The sequence below is a fragment of the Hemicordylus capensis genome, chromosome 3, assembly GCF_027244095.1.
Source record: "Hemicordylus capensis ecotype Gifberg chromosome 3, rHemCap1.1.pri, whole genome shotgun sequence".
NCBI lineage: Eukaryota > Metazoa > Chordata > Lepidosauria > Squamata > Cordylidae > Hemicordylus > Hemicordylus capensis.
Genome location: NC_069659.1, coordinates 159288245 through 159307154, shown reverse-complemented (window position 1 = coordinate 159307154; position 18910 = coordinate 159288245). Strand labels below are relative to the sequence as shown.

General features: G+C 44.3%; 1 long non-coding RNA gene across 2 annotated transcripts in view; it reads left to right on the top strand.

Moving 5' to 3' along the window:
• Nucleotides 1-17952, top strand: part of LOC128351014 (uncharacterized) — a 29089-nt gene extending 11137 nt beyond the window's left edge. For both annotated transcript variants that reach the window (XR_008319554.1, XR_008319555.1), the window contains exons 4-5: nt 14413-14701; nt 15748-17952. This is a non-coding gene — a long non-coding RNA (uncharacterized LOC128351014). The remainder of the gene's footprint in view (nt 1-14412; nt 14702-15747) is intronic.
• Nucleotides 17953-18910: the final 958 nt, after the last annotated feature.

Genomic DNA, 18910 nt, shown 5'->3' with positions numbered 1-18910 from the left:
AGGGGCCCTTCCTACAGTGTCCCTGTTGGGTTGGATCTTGTCAGACTGACAAGATCCATTGTCAGACCAACAAATCAAAATTTTAGCCTCTGCATGTTGTATATGCTCTGCCAAGCCAAACCTCTAGGGTCTTCCGTTGTTGTTTCACTTTAATAGACTGACAGCTACCTGTAGGAGCTCTCTTTTAATAAAGAACCTGCTACTGAGGATTTTGTCCAGTTTGTGTATGACCCACAGACTTTGAAAAATATATATTGATACCCCGCCCCTCCAATACACTACTACTCAGGGTGGCACACCACAACAAACAGACCTAACAGTGTAAAGGTCTAATATATTCTGTGTCTAGGATCTGTAGTGTGTATGTACAAAGTCTTCTGAAATGAGGCAGATACCAGTTGCGTAGGGTGATTTTCAAAACGACAAGAGGAAAGGATGAACCTCCTTTCCCCAGTGCTGCAGTCCCAATGCATATCAGTCCCACTAGCTGCTTTTTGCCAAAATGGAAAAGAGGGAAGCAGAAACAGTGCAGTAGCAATTTTTTTTAAAGTAGATCCCGACGCTTTTTGACTACAGACTCTTCTTCAAGGAAAGTGGTTTATAAAGAAGAATACTCAACTTGCAAGCCCCTGTCTGAGACTGAGGAGGAACAGGAGGAGGTTGTGCCAGGATCTTCTTAGCTCCTGCTGGAGGGTGAGGGTGGTGACCAGCAACCCCAGTAGTACCACAGCACCAAAATGGTCCAGGACCGACAGCAGCATGGTGTGGGGCCACTTTGAGCTCTGCCAAGGTGCCTCTACACATGCTGCCTGCACCCACTGCAGGGCACAGGTGAGCAGGGGCAAGGACCCTAAGTGTCTTGAGACATCATTGATGATGAGGCACTTGAAACGAGGTCACCCAGGGTCCTTGCACCTGCTGGCAGTTCTAGGCTGCCTGGTGTGCTCTTGAGAAGTGGTGGCAAGGCACGTGCTCTTGCTCTCATGCAGGGGAGATTGCCAGGTGCACAGTGGGTACAGGCAGAGGGCAGGTCGGCTATCATTTCATCTCCTGGACCATTGGGAAGATGATAGCTCTGGACAACCAGACATTCTGTGTGGTGAACACCACCTTCTGCCAGCTGCTCCGACTGCTTGCCCCCAACTACCAGATCCCTTCATGCACCACCTTCAGCAGGCAGGTGATGCCTTCCCTGTACCGGACATGGGGGGAGTTGAAATTCAGCAGCGCCTGACACAAGCGAGTACTTTACTACAGATCTGTGGACCAGCCTCGGTGAAGTACCTGCTGCTTTCTTGTCCCTCACGGCACTCTGGAGGGGGCAGGACATCTGGTGGTGGCATGGCAAGCCCTTCCAATGCAGGTGGGTTATGCTGCATGTGGAGCCGCTGGACACTGACCACATGGCGGATGAGCTGTCAGCAGCCATCAGATGCCAGGTGGAAGAATGGCTGACAGGGCAACCAATCCTTCACCAAGGGCTTGTGGTCACTGACAATGGTGCCAACGTGGTTAGGGTGGCATACCAGCTGCAGTTTGTGTCCATACACTGTATGGCATACACTCTGCACCTGGCAGTGACGGATCTTAAGGATGACCTCAAGGAAGCTAAGGACAGGTGACGTCAAGGCCTCCCCTTTGAAGGCCCTGATGCTGCCACAGCTGCTCTTGTGAAGAAGTGCCACAAGATAGTAAGCCACTTCCACTGGAGTAAGAAGGCTAGGTGAATGCTCCGGGAGAGGCAGCACAAGCTCCACCTACCTGAACACCTGATTCCTCAAGATGTTCAGACCCAGTGAAACTCCACCTTTCTCTTGCTCCAGCACCTGCAGGAGCAAGAGGCAGCCATCCACTCCCTGGCAAGGAGCTGTAGCTTTGGAGTGTGTGACCTGTCCAACGCAGACTGGGAGCTCATTTCTGAGGTTGTCTTGACACTTGAACCATTCCTTGTTGCCACGAACAGCTTGTGTGCTGAGACGGCAACACTGAGTCAGGCTTTGCCTGCTGCTGTTCTCCTGGAGAAGACAATGAGGCTATTCACATGTGCAGTGGAAATTGGGCTAAAGGAGCCCAGTCTAGTTCCCACTGCACGAGTGAACTGGCGGGAGCCACATGGCTCCCGCTGGCAAGCCCATTTAATTCCCCGCACCCTTAAATGAGGTTAGTGGAGCGAGCGCTCCTCTAACCCTGTTGTTTTGATTGTGTCCTGCTTCGGCACAACTTCGCAGCTCAGTGACTCACGAGGATACCCCCAACTAGAAGGTTACAACAAGTATCCCGCATTGCGGGGGGAGGCTCCCCAGAATGCCCCGCGCACTAGGACAAGGCATTCTGGGACTTCTGGCGCCCAGGCGGCCCCCAATCCCCGCTGCCACAACTGGCTCCATAATGAAGCCGGCAATCCTGCTCATCTGCGGGGATAGCGGATCAAGTCCACTCTCCCCACAAAACCCTCTTAGCTCTCCATACTGCTTGTGTGGAGAGCCTTAATGAGCGAGCTCAATACCTCACTGTCCACTGGGGAAGCATGCAACCTAGCAGCTGAGGACTGGAGTGTTGAGAGTGGCTCAGTAACACCATAGGTCAATCATCAGAGCATGTTTTGTCCTGCCTTTGTGACACAAGGATGAAGGGCAACCCCTGATGAGCTGCCCAGGTGGAGGGACCTCCTGGTTCAAGAGGTTAGGTAGGCCAAGGAGAGGAGATTGGCTTGGAACCAGGAGGAGGGTGCCTGTTTCTGCATACTCCACCCCCAGGAGCAGCATCACCACCTCTTTCTGGGCCAGCAGTGTGGTGTGCCTGGTAGCAACAGTGCAACCTGCAGTTCTGCCCAGGCACTCCACCCAATGGTCCACACGGATGTGCGTTAGTGCCTTGTCAGGAGTACAGGAGTTGCTGATGGAGCCCTGCAGCAGTGCTGAACAGTCTGTTCTGCAGTACCTGTAGGAGCCGGTGATGGCAGACTCGGATATGGAGCTGATCCACTTTGGGGCATGTCGCCAAGTCTGGCTGGATTTGGTGACAGTTGCTGGACGTTTCCTCTTCTGCCTGCCAACCAGTGTCCAGAGTGAGAGGGTGTTCTCCATGGTCAGAGATGTGGAGACATAGTGACACCTCATCGTTCATACTTGGACTCTGGCTTGATGGAGCAGCTTGTCTTCCTGAAAGCCAACCTTCCACTGCTGGGCTAGGATTAAGGTTAGGGTCGACATACTGATACAGAAAAAATGCAAAAATTCCTTTAAAGTTGCCCAATTGCCTGATTGTTTAGTGGGTTGGGTGATAGGTACCCATCATGACCCATCATGCCCTACCGCCCAACCCACTTTGGTGTCCCTAGGTACTACCCATAGGGAATGATGGTGTGGTTCAATTCCCCATTATTCCATATGGGTGAACACATTTGAACCTGTTCAATGAACGAACTGGATCAGCTGGGCGGTCCAATTGAACCAGTTTGCAAACCAGCGGTCCAGTTTAAATTAAAACCCAACTGCAGAAACTGGTTCCCCGCACACCCCTACTCCCTAATCCAAATGAAATGAAGCATAGTCCTTTAAGGTCTCCCTCTAGCTCATTTAATCTGTAAGAGTCTGGACCTACCACCCCCCAGTTCTAACTACAGGGTGTTTGTAGTACACAATGACCAGGCAGACAAGTAAAATGAAAACGTTTGAAATTTAATTTTAAAAATATCCTTTTGTTTCTTACATAGCAACCAATCCAATTCCTGTTTTCCTGCTTGTTGTATATATGCTCTACAACACAGTCCAGCACTGGATTAGGCTGTAACAAAGCATTATTCAAAAGCTAGCTTGGATCCAAGAATGCTTACAAACACCACACAACTACAAACAGGATAATTATGCATTTTGGCAACTTTACCAATCCAAATTCAAAGAAGCAGAAAGTTTTGCAAATAAGAAGAAGCAGAAACAAAGGCAGTAGCTTTTGTTTATTGACCGACCTGTCAGTAGCTAGTAGAATATTTGCATGGTTGGAACCAAAACGGATGAGATGTGCCTCACTTGATACAGGTTTCAGTCACTAGTACCTTTATAGAGCCGTGCCCAACTTGTTATTGCACACTGCATATTCACTGTTTCACAAATCTGCTGAAGAGTATGGAAATTCAGAGTAGGCTGGCAGAAAAGAAAAGAGATATCGGGGTAGTAGGAAAGATGAAATTATGAGCACTGAGGAGTTCAAACTCTGTTTTTGATTAGTGGCCAAGATGTTAATTGGATATGATTACTGATCAATTCCTTTTGCACTAAAACTCCCCGCTCTGTAACTTCTTCTTTATTATTACATTTCTGCCACCACCTCATGGCTCTTCTCTTTCTTTTTTTTAACCATACACCCATAATTTCCCCCTTCTCCCAGTAACTCAACAATCATTGGGGAAATGTCTTCACACAATAAAAGGACCTTTAACTGATGCCTCATAAATGATTTTTTCAGATATTTATAGCTCACTAGACCTTTCCCTTCAAATCAATGTCCATTAATATATGACAGGTAGAACACTGTCCCCAGCACAGAGAACTGTCCTCTGCAATGCAGTAGAAAAGAAGTGGGTCAACTAAGTGCAAGCTATTACAGAGCCAACTTGCTTCCTGATCAAATGGGATTTACCTAGCTTGTACTGCAAGACCATAGGTGAAAGGAAAGATTGCCTTCTGTCCTGCCTGAGGAAGCAAGACAGGAATGAAATGATACTGGTATCAGAGGCAGGCCTAGCACATATTGCATCTAGGTAGTCATGATCATCCTCAGTCAAGACATCTATCCCACAAAGACATGAGTAATGAGTGACGCAGTTATAAATGGAAGCCAAAGAAAACAGGACTCATGCCATTCTGAAAAGGGTCGTGGCTAGATGTGGTCATGTGGAGGACTGGGTCCCTGCTTATCAATGGGGCAGGTTAGGTGTCATATGACAATACATCTTCACATGTCAGGAAATCAAACCACCTGGTTCATATAGTAGGGGTGTGCACTAAACCGATTTGACTGGTTTGATTCAAATCCAAACGGGATCTGAATTGACCTGGCCGAGTTCTTTGTCTGGCCAAACCAGGTAAGGTCCAGTCTGACCACTGAACCGGGCCAAACCAGTTTTTAAAGATATAAAGGGAAATCCGGTGAAGATTCCCCTTTACAAGTAAAGGGGCATTTTTAAGGTGGCAGCAAAAGGGGGAAAAGGCTGCTTACTTACACTGGCTGCTTGCCACAGCTCGCCCTCCCAGTGCAGCAAGTGTGCTCTGCCCCTCCTTTACCAAGCGGCTGGGGTAAGGAAGCAGGTTCCTCCCCCTTCTTGCCGCTGCTTGCCCTCCCAGCATGGTAAGTGTGCTCCCTCCTCCCTTAACTGAGCCGCTGCTGAGTTGGCGTCTTGGTAAAGGAGGGGTGGAGTTCACTTGTTGTACCAGGAGGGTGAGCAGTGGCAAGCAGTCAGGGTAAGTAAGCAGCCAGTAAGCAGGAAGGGACGGTTGTCCAGGGAAAATGAAAACATACGAGAAGTTTCAGCTCAGCCCTACTTTTACAGTTGTAGCCTGAACTTCCTGACATTCATTTCTCTTTTGAGGTAACAGTAATTTATTTTCGATTACCTAATTTTGTCCCTTTCAACTGTTTTGAAATAGTCCACTAAGCAAAGCTGTTCTCTGGGAGTATGGGAGGGCACTGTTTTCAATGGCCTGGGTTATTATATGATATTTCAGAGAGATAGCAACATTAGTCCGTCCCCTGGCCCACCAGACAATGAAGAGTAATGTGGCATCTTAAAGACTAACAAGCTTAGTTCAAAGTAGATGAGACATTTGCCATGTACTTTGGCTTCTGTGACTTGTATTCCCCACCCCCTTCTAAATAAGAGCTTCAGGGAGCATGATACCAACCAGGAGCACAGTATAGGGCAGGGGTGGACAAACTTGGTCCTCCAGCTGTGAACTCACATCATTCCCAAGCAGAATATATTGTGCCTGGGAATGATGGGAGTTGCAGTTCAACAACAGCTGGAGGGCCAAGTTTGCCAACCCCTGGTATAGGAAGAGTGGATTTTACTCTTTGACCTCATCCTCACTCCAAATTCGCCCCTCCAACAGGTTGTATTTGTACTAATAAGAGCTATCCTTTCATGGCAAATAGCAGTGTGGGAGGCCTTATCCAGAGTGGGGCCAAGTGGTGGGAAGCCCCCTTCCCCCCAACAGCATTCCTAGTCTGGATCAGACCTCCAGTGGCAATTATTCAGAGAGAGAAAAGAGAGATACAAGAGGTAAGCATGCAGTAAATGTTTTGTCTTAGTTCATTCTTACTGTGGCATAAACCTCCATGGTTCCATGAAAGCTTATGATTCAGTAAGTGCTGTATGTTAGCCACTGAGGTATGTTAGAGAATGTCCACATGTACCTGCAATAAAGTACCTTGCACACCATTACCTAAATGTGGGTATATGGAAAAACAAGTGCTCTGGGAAATACTTGTGAAACTTCTTGGGTTTGGCTACATGCTGCTGCCTATGCTGTAATGGGGACTATGTTTTGGCGTCTGGAAAGGAAAATGCCCAAGTCTGCTCCTGAGGTGAAATCAGGTCACCTCTTAGGCTTGATGCCCACCTTTTCTTGGGACAAGCATATTCAACAATTGATAAAGGGGAAGAAGAGTCTAGCTCTGGAATTAGTGATCCACTTTGAGTTAGAAGGAACAAAGCAAATTCCTTCCCGACAGATGGGATCATTAATTCTACCTCCTGAAGAGCAATTACCAGGTACTGATACTTGAAATTTCTCATCCAGAAAGGAAAGGTGGCCATAATTTCTTTTGTGCAAACAAATTAAATAGAACCTAGTGGTAGAAAGCCTTCCCTCCAATGCTAATTTATTTAAGGGGGGGTGGTTGTATAGTCCTTGGGTGCTGGGAGAAATTGTCCTGTAACATTTTTTTCAGCAGAATTAAGGAGAGGTAGTATATTTCCTCTTTCTCTTTCTCCTTCTCTCATGGCAAGACTCTTCCATTCCTTTCCTCATGTGGAAATTGTCTGTTATTAAACATCTTGGTTGGGGTTTGTTTGCTTTCTGACCTCTATGGGAACAAAGTGATTCTCCATATGGAATTTCTTCTTGACTGTACTGTTTGATGAATTCTTTGCATGATCCCTACCCTCCTTTTTTCTTAGGGTGGGAGGAAGAAAACTTCCTAAATGTATCTGCTTCCCAGCTAGTCACAAACATTCCTTTTCCATCTATCCTATCAACTTCTCCATCTGTCTTTTGTGAATTTTTCTCAAACTGTCCTGGGACTCGATTGCCTTGACTTTCTCCATACTATCACTCCCTTGTGATGTGGTGTAGTGGTTAGAGTGCTGGACTAGGACTGGCGAGACCCAAATTCAAGTCCCCATGCAGCCATAATACTAGCTGGGTGACTCTGGGCCAGTCACTTCTCTCTCAGCCTAGCCTACTTCACAGGGTTGTTGTGAAAGAGAAACTTAAGTATGTAGTACACCACTCTGGGCTGCTTGGAGGAAGAGAGGGATATAAATATAATAATAATAATATTTAGGTGTATTTTCCCATATTTTTCAGCACTCTAGCAAGTTACTGCTTGGTTTTCCAGTGGTTTTAATCCCCTACATGGCTGCTATTATTGCCTCTAGCCTTACCTTTAATTGTTTTATTTAATATAATTGTTTTATTGCCTCTTGCATTCATTTACTGAATTTTTGATGTCTAAATTCCTCATTGCTTTCAATCAACTGCTTAATTCATATACCTGAGATGTGGAATTTGTATAATTCATATACCTGAGATGTGGAATTCCCTTTATTCCCCTATTCTCAGCTGCAAAAAGTACAATACCATTCAAAGGTCCTGGGACACATATATAATGTGTGTTCATGAGCAAATGAATCCCTGAACTGCCATAGATTTGGCTCTAGGTGAAATTTGGCTGCTGCTTTAGTACAGAAATAATAATACAGAAAATTCAATCTCCATGTTTGCATCAGCACCTGCAATTTCCTTTAATGCCCTGTTCTCAGTTAAAAACTAATACGAGAATATCATGTTCCTGTGATTTTTCCATCATATTTTGCCTCACCTCTGCACTGAGCAATATTCAGCATTTATCTCTGAAGATCTCCATACAAAAACCTTATATCAATTTCTGTCTTTCTTCATTGAACGCATCTCTTATTTGTTGGAAACTAGTACCTCATTTTATTATTTATTTGCTGAAGCACTTTCTATTACTTAAGGGAAAGAAAGCAGCAGTGGGCAGGAAAGACACAGTTCTTTACCCAGGGTGGGAGGGATGAAGATGGCAGTGTGAGAGGTGGAAATAGGCAGTTGAACCATTAAGAATTTGGTTCAAATCAGGTTTGTTGGAATTTCTGGTTCAGTCACTAACTTGAAAAAGTTCATTTCTGGTTCAGTCACTAACCTGAAAAAGTTGTTCAGTAACCAGTGTCAATATGTTTGGAACTGGCTTAGATAGGTTTCATTCAGAATTACATAGAATTCCCCCCCTCCCCCTTGCAAGGCAGTTCCATAAAATGAATATAATGATAACAATTTCACTTCTGGGGGGAAATGTTTAATTGTTTATTTTTGAAAACAATCTAAAAGCATTCAGTTTTTCGTTACACTATGAGCCCTTTCTCATGATTCTATGAGAGGGCTTGTGGGCAGGCAGTGGGGAAGGCTGCAGGAGCTTATCTTCCCCGCAGATGATCCTGCTCCTGCCTCTGGGCACTTTCCACTGCTGCCTCTGGCAGTGCGGACATGCAGGGGTCGGGATGCGTCGTCCCAGCCCCCATTAATCCCACAATGCACGGTATGAGTGTGCACAGTGCAAGTGTATAACACATTGTGGGGGTCCCCCCGGTGCCGACTAGGAGCCCTGCAGTGTCTCAATGCCAGCTGTAAGCAGCCGGTGCTGACACACATCCAGTTGGATGTGGCTAATCTCAGCTTACTAGTGGGCTTCTTTGGTGGGTTTGCTGCCAAGGCACTGCCAAGATCCACATGGATCCCAGTGGTTCTTATGCACAGCCTAACCCAGGCTGTGTGTGAGAACAGCCTCTATATACCTTAGAGGTTTGTTTTGCATTTCATTAAATTGCTGCAGCTATGAAGACTTTCCAGATAGTGGTTTATCACAATATTTATTTATTTTATTTATTATTATTTATTTATTCAATTTTTATACCGCCCTTCCAAAAAGGCTCAGGGCGGTTTACAATTAAAACAGAAACCATTCAAACCAAGAACAATTAAAACAGAAATATAAACATAAACACCAATTAACAATTAAAACATCTTAAAAAACAATTAAACAATAAGAACAATTAAAACCCTGAAAACCAGGTTAAAGCATTAAAACAATTAACCCTGGAAGGCCAGGCCAAATAGATAGGTATTAAGGGCTCTCCTGAAGGTCACTAAAGAATTAAGATTGCGGATTTCTGCTGGGAGTGCATTCTACAGCCAGGAGCAGCTAAAGAGAAGGCCCGCCTCTGAGTTGCCACCAAACGAACCGGTGGTAACTGGAGACGGACCTCCTCAAATGACCTTAATGTGCGGTGGGGATCATGTAGAAGAAGGCGCTCTCTAAGATAATTTGGACCCAAGCCATTCAGGGCTTGAAAGGTAATAACCAGGACTTTGTATTTTGCCTGGAAAGATATTGGCAGCCCGTGTAATTGTTTCAAAAAGGGAAAAATATGGTATCTCCGGGTTGCCCCAGAGACCAATCTGGCTGCCGCATTCTGAAGTAACTGAAGTTTCTGGCAGCCCCACATAGAGTGCATTGCAATAGTAAAGCCAGGAGATTACCAGCTGATGCACCACTGTTTTGAGGTCATCCTCTTCAAGGAACGGGTGCAGCTGTCGAATCAGCCAAAGATGATAGAAAGGACTCCTGGCCATGGCCTCTATTTGAGATGCCAGGGTGAGGCCTGGGTCCAGGAGTACTCCCAAGCTGTGCACCTGCTCCTGGGGGAGTGTAACCATCCAGCACAGGAAGATCTAACACACCCCTCAGATTCTGAGCCCCCACAATGAGCACCTCCATCTTGCTTGGATTCAGCTTAAGTTTTTATCCCTCATCCAGCCCATTATTGCCTGTAGGCAGGCATTTCTTGAAGATGAAAAGGAAAAGTAGATTTGGGTGTCATCAGCATACTGATAACATCCAGCACCAAACCTCCTGATGACCTCACCCAGCAGTTTCATGTAGATGTTAAAAAGCATTGGTGACAGAATGGAGCCCTGAGGGACTCCATATAACAGCTCCCGTTTTGAGGAGCAACTGTCACCAAGCTCCTCCATGTGGAACCTACCTGAGAGATAGGAGCAGAACCACTGAAAGGCAGTGCCGCCTATCCCCAACTTTCCCAGGCAATCCAGAAGGATACCATGGTTGATGGTATCAAATGCCATCAAGAGATCTAGAAGAACCAGCAGAATCACACTCGCTCTGTTGATTGCCCGGTAAAGGTCATCTATCAGGCCAACCAAGGCTGTCTCAACCCCATAGCCAGCTCTATAGCAAGTTTGAAATGGGTCTAGATCACCAGTTTCATCCAAGACTGCCTAGAGCCGGTTGGCCACCACCCTCTCAATCACCTTGCCCAACCAAGGGAGATTGGAGATTGACCTGTAATTATCCATCACTAAGGGGTCCAGGGAAGGCTTCTTTAAGAATGGCCTAACCATTGCCTCCTTCAGACAAGGAGGCACGTTACCCTCCCTCAGAGATGCATTTATGATATTAACTAGGCCACCTCTAACAATCTTCCTGCTAGACAGAAGCAGCCAAGTCCGGCAAGGATCCAGAGAACAGGTGGTAGGCCGTGCCATCACAAGCAGCTTGTCCACATTCTCAGGAGTCACAGATTGAAACTGATCCAATCTAATACTGCAAGAGGGATTGCTGGACACCTCCTCCATAGACCTTGCAGAAATAGTGGAGTCCAAGTCGGCCCAAATACAGGAGATCTTATTCGCCAAGGCTATGCCCCACAATACCATCACTTTCACACACTTTTTCTCTGGTTCTCGCCTCAAGGTATATATTTTCTTTTTAGCTGAGGCCAGTTTGATCGATACTATAATTTTTCAGTTTCCTGTTTAATTTTTTAATTTTCACTAACTGTGTGTTATTTTACTCTTCTTACAGTTAGCGCTTAACCCCCCACCTCCAGCTTTTATATTTCCTCCTTCCCAGTCTTCTCTCTCCCTCTCTACTCCTCCCCCTCCAAATGATTGTTGCTCCTCTTTCTTCAATGCTTCAGAGATCAAGCCAGTCTAAATTACACCAAAGGAGCATTAAAAACATTGATCCACCCTGACCACTCTGATTATGGGGATTTAAATGCCCAAAGCCAAGGCTCTAAAACTTTAAAATGTTCTTGGACCAAAAACTCCTGCACATCTCTAGCTGAAATTCGGAAGATAGACCATTCTCACAAAGATCTAGCATGCATTACATTTTCATTAGGAATGTGCAAAATGTTGCGGGTACAGAATGATTTGTACCTGAATCAGTCTGTTTCGGGTGATTTGTACACAAAACAAATCACCCGATTGCAAATCCCAAAAGATTTGCGCACAAAACAAATCACCCGGATTTTGGCTCCAGAAGTTTTGTTGTTTTGGACCTCCATTTCGTGGCAATCTGTATGTAGTCTCCATTTTGTGTTTGACATCTATTTGAATTTCCTGCCTTCAGATCAGTGAACGAAAGCATGGGCTGATCTGCTGACAATTGTCTCCTTGTTCCCGATTGGCTCCTTTGGCTCTTGCCACTTCTGACTGACCCCACATTGGCCAGGGGAAGGGTCAAAGAAGGGGCAAGGGGGGGAGTTCAAGGATGGATTTTCAATCAGATTTAAAGAGGCAGCAGTCACCATTCTGCCTTTCTGCCTCATGTGGGAAAAGAGCTTTGCTTTGCTTTGCTTTGCTTTGCTTTGCCATGCCATGCCATGCCATGCCATGCCATGGCCATGCCTATTGCCTTCTGCCTTGCCAGCCTGAGCCCAGCCTGTCTTGCCATCCAGCCTGCCTGCCTATGCTGGCTAATGCATGCCAGCCTGGGAATGGATTATCTGCTGCATTGCATTTTTGTTCCAGAGAAGAATTCTTTTTTCACCCCCTTGAGAGAATCAGTGCCTGCTGTGTCTGTGCCAGCCACCAGCCCCAGGTCCTGTGGCCATTGGCCACCTGGCCAGGCACCCCCCATCCCCAGATTTTCCAGGCTTTTGCCCGAGCCCAAATCTGGAGATTGAGAAAGGAGAAGAAGACAAGAAGAAGATTAAAGAAGAAAGAGTAGGCTCATCAGAGACCAGATCACAGAAGTGGAATACTGGACACAATGTGGGTGAAGCCTTAGACTGAGTGAGTAGTACCCATTTAAAACACACAGACACACTATACACACACACGTGTCTCTAGAATTGTGTATTCTTGGGGGTTTTTCTGTTTGGAGGGAGGTTTGGGGTTGCAATCGAATTTAAAAAGTTGTGTGCTATTTAGCAGAAGTTTAAACAGGTGTTCTGTGTGGGAGGGATCCCCATTAAAAAGTACTAGTAGGTGGTTAGAAGGGTAGCATAGCCTCGTGGTTTTAAAAAACAATTCTGTCTTTTTACCCATTCCAAAGATTGCTGTTGTTTTTCTTTGCATTTTTTAAAAACAGAAGCCTGTCCTCCAGCCCTCGGTGCCCATAATATATTAGTATTACTATTCTCTGCCCAGCAACTTACAGGCTCTGAGTGGGCAGGCAGGCACAGACTCTAGCCTCCTCCCTGTGCCCATTTACCCCCAACCCCCACGCCCAACTGCAGTATTCTGAGGCCATGGCAAAAATTAACCCTAAACCCACTAACCCTTTCACAGAGCACACACGCTCAGGTATATTATGCTTCCCTCCTACATAATGTCAAGTCTAGCAGTATATATATTATGCAGTTCAAATGCCTTGGATGGTTTGTTGTTGTGCCTGTATTTGGGGGACCTCATAGATGGGCACAGGACAGGTTCTCTCTCTCTCTCTCTCTCTCTCTCTCTCTCTCTCTCTCTCTCTCTCTCTCTGTATGTGTGTGTGTACCTCTTTGCAATGAAGATTGGGTCATATTGTAACTTCTAGCATCATCCATTTTTATTCAAACTAGATTGCTTGCATCTACAATCAGTTGTGCTGGTGCCACAGGCTCCGATTTGTTGCAGAAATGTTAACAAAAAATTCACCAAAAATTGTGTGCCATTGTCGTCGTCACTCTTTTACTTGTGTAGGTGGGAGGGAGGCCAACCCTTGCTGTTTCACTGGCAGAATGTTGTTTTGCACCTTTCCTTACTTAACCCGCTTTTATGGCCGGGTGCCAGAGATGCAGCTGTGTCTGTTGCTTGTGGATTAAAAATGCTTGTGGGAGAGAGGGCAGGGCACATTTGATGCTGTTGTTGGCCCTAGTCTGCTGCCCTAGTCTGCTGCATCTGTGATATCACACTTGTTTGCTTGCTTGTTGCTGGCTGCTGTTGTTACCCTGCATTGGGAAAGGGCATGTGGGGCAGTGCATTTCATTGTTGTTGTTTCACACTGTTGTGTGTAGATCAATTATATTTCGGGGGGTGGGGGTGGAATGGTGGCACTCAATAGATGTGGTGAGTGTGTGACACAGTGGATGTACATGACCTTTGGGAACCTTGTTCTTTGCAAAGCTCTGCTGTTGTTGATGTGTGCTGCATCCACCCTATGGGACAATGGGGACAGACACACAGTGCCCATTTCTGCCTGTGGGTGCCTCCTAGGAGTGCCACAGTGAGTCAGGTGGTAGTTCCCCAATGGGTGCCTGCTACCATCCATATTCCAAAGGAATTGGGCAAAGGGATGATTTTTAAATAATTTCTGAAGTTTGCATGTCTTTGTGGCAGATTTGGGGCAGAAAAGGGGTTTCAGGAGTAGAAGAGTGGGTTGGGTGATAGTGCCCCAATGGATGCCTGCTACCACCCAGATTCCAAAGGGCTGATTTTTAAAGAATTTGTGAAGTTTGTGCATAGGGAATATTTTTCCCCATAGGGAATAATGGGGATTTCAGCAGCCCCATAACTGCACTTGCGGGGCACCGGGGTGGCCCAGAGTGAATGGTGGTGTAATGCACATAGGGCACCAACCACCCTCATACCCACAAGCCCATGGGGTACTGGGTTTTGCTGTTTCTGAGGTGTTCTGAGAGTAGTTTCTCTGGTAACAAATGAGAGTGGATTCAAAAATTTGGGTGGTAGCTTCCAAAATCTGGGTACAAATAGAATCTGGGGTGATTCAGGGGGGGGGGAATCATCATGCACATCCCTAATTTTCATTCAATCTGAGCAAGAAACAAACCAGTTATAACAAGATTTCCTTCTATAATCCAAGATTGCAGCATTACAGAAAGAAGTGAGAAGAAAGAGACTATTGGGGAAAGAGGCAAGTGTAGCAGCAGCATCGGCAACTACTATTTTCAACCTCCATGCCCTCCTCAGGCTACAACACCTAACTGATCCACCTCCTTCTCTGCTTCTGCTCCCCTATTGTGTCCCCCTATAAACAATACTGGTATATATCACCTATTGTCCTCACCCCCAGTAATTGAAGAGCAACACTGAAAAATAAGGAGGAGGAAATTGTGGTATCAACAGCACTACAGATGCACATTTATTCAGAAGTAAGTAGCACTAAGTTAAATGGGACTTATTCACAGGAAAGTGCATATAGGTTTGCAGCCAAGCCATTAAAGGGGGGTCATCAAGCAGGAGGAAAGGGAAACATTTCAGCAGTGCTTTATTAATTGCGATTTTCAGGATGATTAATTGAGATTGCAAGTACAGTATTAAGTGATGGGTCCAGAGAACCAAGGCATACTGAAAACCACATCAAACTATAGTTTTTTCTATTCCATGCTCTGAATGAAATGGAATATTTATTTTAATAGATAAATATTCAACCAACTTGCTGCACTGCTTGTGACACTTCAGAGAATTGAATTGTGGCTTTGATAACTCATCAATTGGATGTTCTTTTCTGAAAATTAGATATGTTGGAATGCACTAAGGGCATAGTCTAAATAAAGTGGGTTCATATCCAAAGTATCCTCCCTAGAAAAGAAGACTGTATCCTTTGACCTTGATTTGCTTGTGATCCCATTTTTTGGCCTTTGCTTCCATGAGGTAAGTTAAAAGCACTAAGTCTAGAGTTAGCCTTTCATAGCTTAACTTTACCATGAAACTTGCTACTAAAAGAAACTTTTCCAATATAATTAGCTTTTCACTCCTGGCACATATTAGGAGCACTAAAAGCACTCCCTTAACACTAGATCAATCATTCTTCAGTGATCATACCAATTTGTACAATTATAGATTAGCGATCTAATGAACACAGAGGATACAAACCTCAAAAACCTAAGCTTTCTAAAAAGGATGCCAAACAAAGGGAAAGGTTTATATTTCCAAGCATAGTACCAAAAGGACTGCTCAATCAAAACAAAAATATCATTTGACAGTCTTTTAAGGCTCAAACCTATTTGTGGTAGATGTTATTAAATGCTAGAGAAAAGACATTCTGCATAAGCTCAGATACACTATTATTCTATATGTTAAACTGACATGTGTTTTCAATTTTCCTCTCCAAGGCATTCGACTTGAATTATGCTGTGACCTGAAAATTCATATTCCATCATCCTAATGCTGATTCTTTCTCTCTCTCTATTTGTAGGGGCAGTTTCTCTTCTGTAAATTCTTTCTCCTTCCAGCACTTGCCACCCACAAGGATTGCCCTGTATTGTACTGTGTACCTATATCACCACCCTGCTGGAGAAGAGGTTTTCAATTCTCCAAGCTTCAAGTTAAGAGAAACCTCCTGTGAGGGAGTGTTTTCATCAGGGAAATTGTATTGGGAGAAAGAGTTAAACCTTATGCCTAAATGAGCATAAAAATATTTAAACTTAGATCCAGAAAAGAGAGAGGTTGGAGAGAACATGTCAACATAAGACAAAACATGCTAATTTAGACCAAAGATCCCAACATGATCACAACACAAAATAGGGTATATTACTGATCCAGAAGATAAATCTAAATGCCAAAAAAGACCAGGAAAGAAAGCTTATACAGTAATGGGCTGCTAAAAGCTATGAGTATAGCTAGAAGTGGGTATTTTAATAACAAACTTTATAAGTCCTACATAAAACAGCCAAACACAGTTAAAATCATTCCATAAAGATAAAATATAAAACCTTCGGATACAAATAGCAACATAGTAACAAAGATAATATAAAAATGTCCCAAATTGTAAAAATACATGCTCACAAGTGAGCCAAAGCCTTCTTGAGAACTGAATGCTGTAGCACCAAATAGTGATAAGTCTTCCCAAAGTGTAAAAGTCCTGTTCAATGGGTCAGACGCGTTAAACCAAAGATCCAAGTCCAGCATCCTGTTTCCCACAGTGGCCAACCAGATGCTACAAAAAGATTGTGACAAACCCGGTTCCCTCACTCACATGAAGTGGATTTGTGAGGATTGGTTTTTCTGTGGGAAAAATATCCCATGTTAAAAGTATGATTTCCAATCATTTATTACCATTGAACCAAGGTGGAACAATTAAATGTCCAGATGTATAAGGACTTGATTTCTAATCTCCATAAAATGGCTAGAGTAGAAACAGAAGCATCCCGAAAGGACAAACCTTGCTTACCATTAAATCTTGGTACAGATGGATTTGGGACCTCCTAACTATGGACAAACTAATGTACCAAACAAGGGCAACTAGGAACGTGGTAAAACCAGAAGCTTTCTTCGGACATTTCATACCCTTTTATTGCACCCACAGATTACCTAGGAGCAAACACCATTTCATCTAGCACTGTTGATGTACAGATTTTTTGTAAGTTTTATTATACTAACTAAATTACTCAATGGAAGTCCTATTGAAAATAAGTAATCACTTAGAGTAACTTCTGAGCAGTAATATTGAGCAATTTAGCTGGAAGTCAGCCCATGAGTTCTGGTTTGTTCTAAATATGTGTGTTTTATTTTTTCTTATTACGCATGGAATTTCAAGACATTGGACAATACATAAACATGCTAGATAATTTCATCCTCAGCTTTTCCATTTTACTTAAGAATTATATGTATTTGAAGTTCTTAAAAAATTAGCCCTCAAGCACAGTGCTGAATGAGTAAACCCTACAAGATTTTGAGTGTCTAAACCAATTTTATTCTTTTCTCCCTGTATTGAATAACTAGGATGCCTTGAGGAAGTGCACTGAAATCTGAAACATTAGGCGAGCTGATGTGAGGAGGAATTTTCTGAGTCATTCCTCAGGGTATTGGCAATTGTGGATGCACTGGAAAGAACCTTGAGAAAAAGCTAATTTTAATGTAATTTTATAATTTACTCCTACAACCTTTAGAAATGATTCAAGACACTCTAGTTTTTTCTTCCTTGGAGTATGTTCATATTTTTTGTCAGTAAATTCACTGAAAATCCCTAATGCAGCTTCTAAATTTCAATCTTAATTGCATGGCTGATCTGATAGATAGCAACATTTCGACTTTTCTAAAATGATATGTGGGTATTATGATAGACCGCTGTAAATTCCCTGCAGTGAAAATTCCTCCACTCTTTTTTCTTTTTTAACCTTCCCCCACCCCTTACCATTTCTATTATTTTGGCATTCTACTCATAATATAAATCTTTCCTGATATTTTTAAGAAAAAGCATATTGGCATCAATGTATTCTTGCTGTATTTTTATATATACAGAAAATATACATAAGATACATTAATACTATATTATAGCATTAACCTCTTATCAAATTCAATAAATAAATAAAACTAGGTGGCCCAGGCAAAGAGCATCTGTGCTTCTAGTTATCCCCCTCCTTCCCCCCTCGTTCTCGACCCTCTACATCCCTCTTGGCTCTCCCGCCTTCTCAGCCTCCCTCCCCCTCAGCTCTTCCCCTGTTCTTGGCCCATTTCAACTACCACTTTCCTGCCCCCCGCCACTCCCCTGCTCCCCCCACCTCCTCCCCCCTGCTTTCTTGCTCCCACCACCACCGCTTTCCCGCCTCCCCTTGCCGTTTTCCTGCCTCCCCAGCCACTGCTTACCCCAGCACTACTTTCTCTCAGCTGGCCGGCCAGCCATTAGCCTGCCCGATCGCTTTTCTCCTGGCAGCTCACTTATGAACTCTTGCGAGAGCTGCTACACATGGGATTTACAACGGGTACATTTAAGAGAATTATATACATAGATGATGATATCAGTGCATTACTAAATGTCTAGTTTGTTTTATTGCAATTGATTTCTCTTGAAATTTGATTATTAAAGAAATTGATGATTATTTGCTGATTAAAAAACAAACAAACGTCAGTTTAAGACGAAAGCTATCTCATTCTGGCTCAGGCTCTACAAAGCTGGGAAATTGGAACCTAAGGCTGATGCCTTAGCAAACATTTTACATGCCACACATTGAGATCACTTGCAACTTGCCATCTATGTACCCACACTTTTCCTTGTTCTCTGAAGTCCAAATCAAGAAGGGAGTTAGAGTGCCTGACATAAGCAAAGATGTTCTATATTATCCAGATCCTATACTGTCTTATGAAGCAATTTAGCCTTACTGCATTGCTAGAGGAAGTCTCATTAAGTTGCAGTCCTAGATCCAGAACAAGAAACTTGAACTCTCATGTCATTCAGCAGGAGTGTGCTCTTAACCCCAGGTGCAGTAAGCCTCCGGGAGTGCCAGGTCAATCCTCTCTGCCTGGGGTTTCCTCTGACCTGGTAGGGCCACAGAACGTTCCAAGATTCCAGGACAGGTTTAGGCTTCTCCTGGACCACAGATGATTTTGTTGCATCTAGTGTTTGCTCATGCTCATTCACT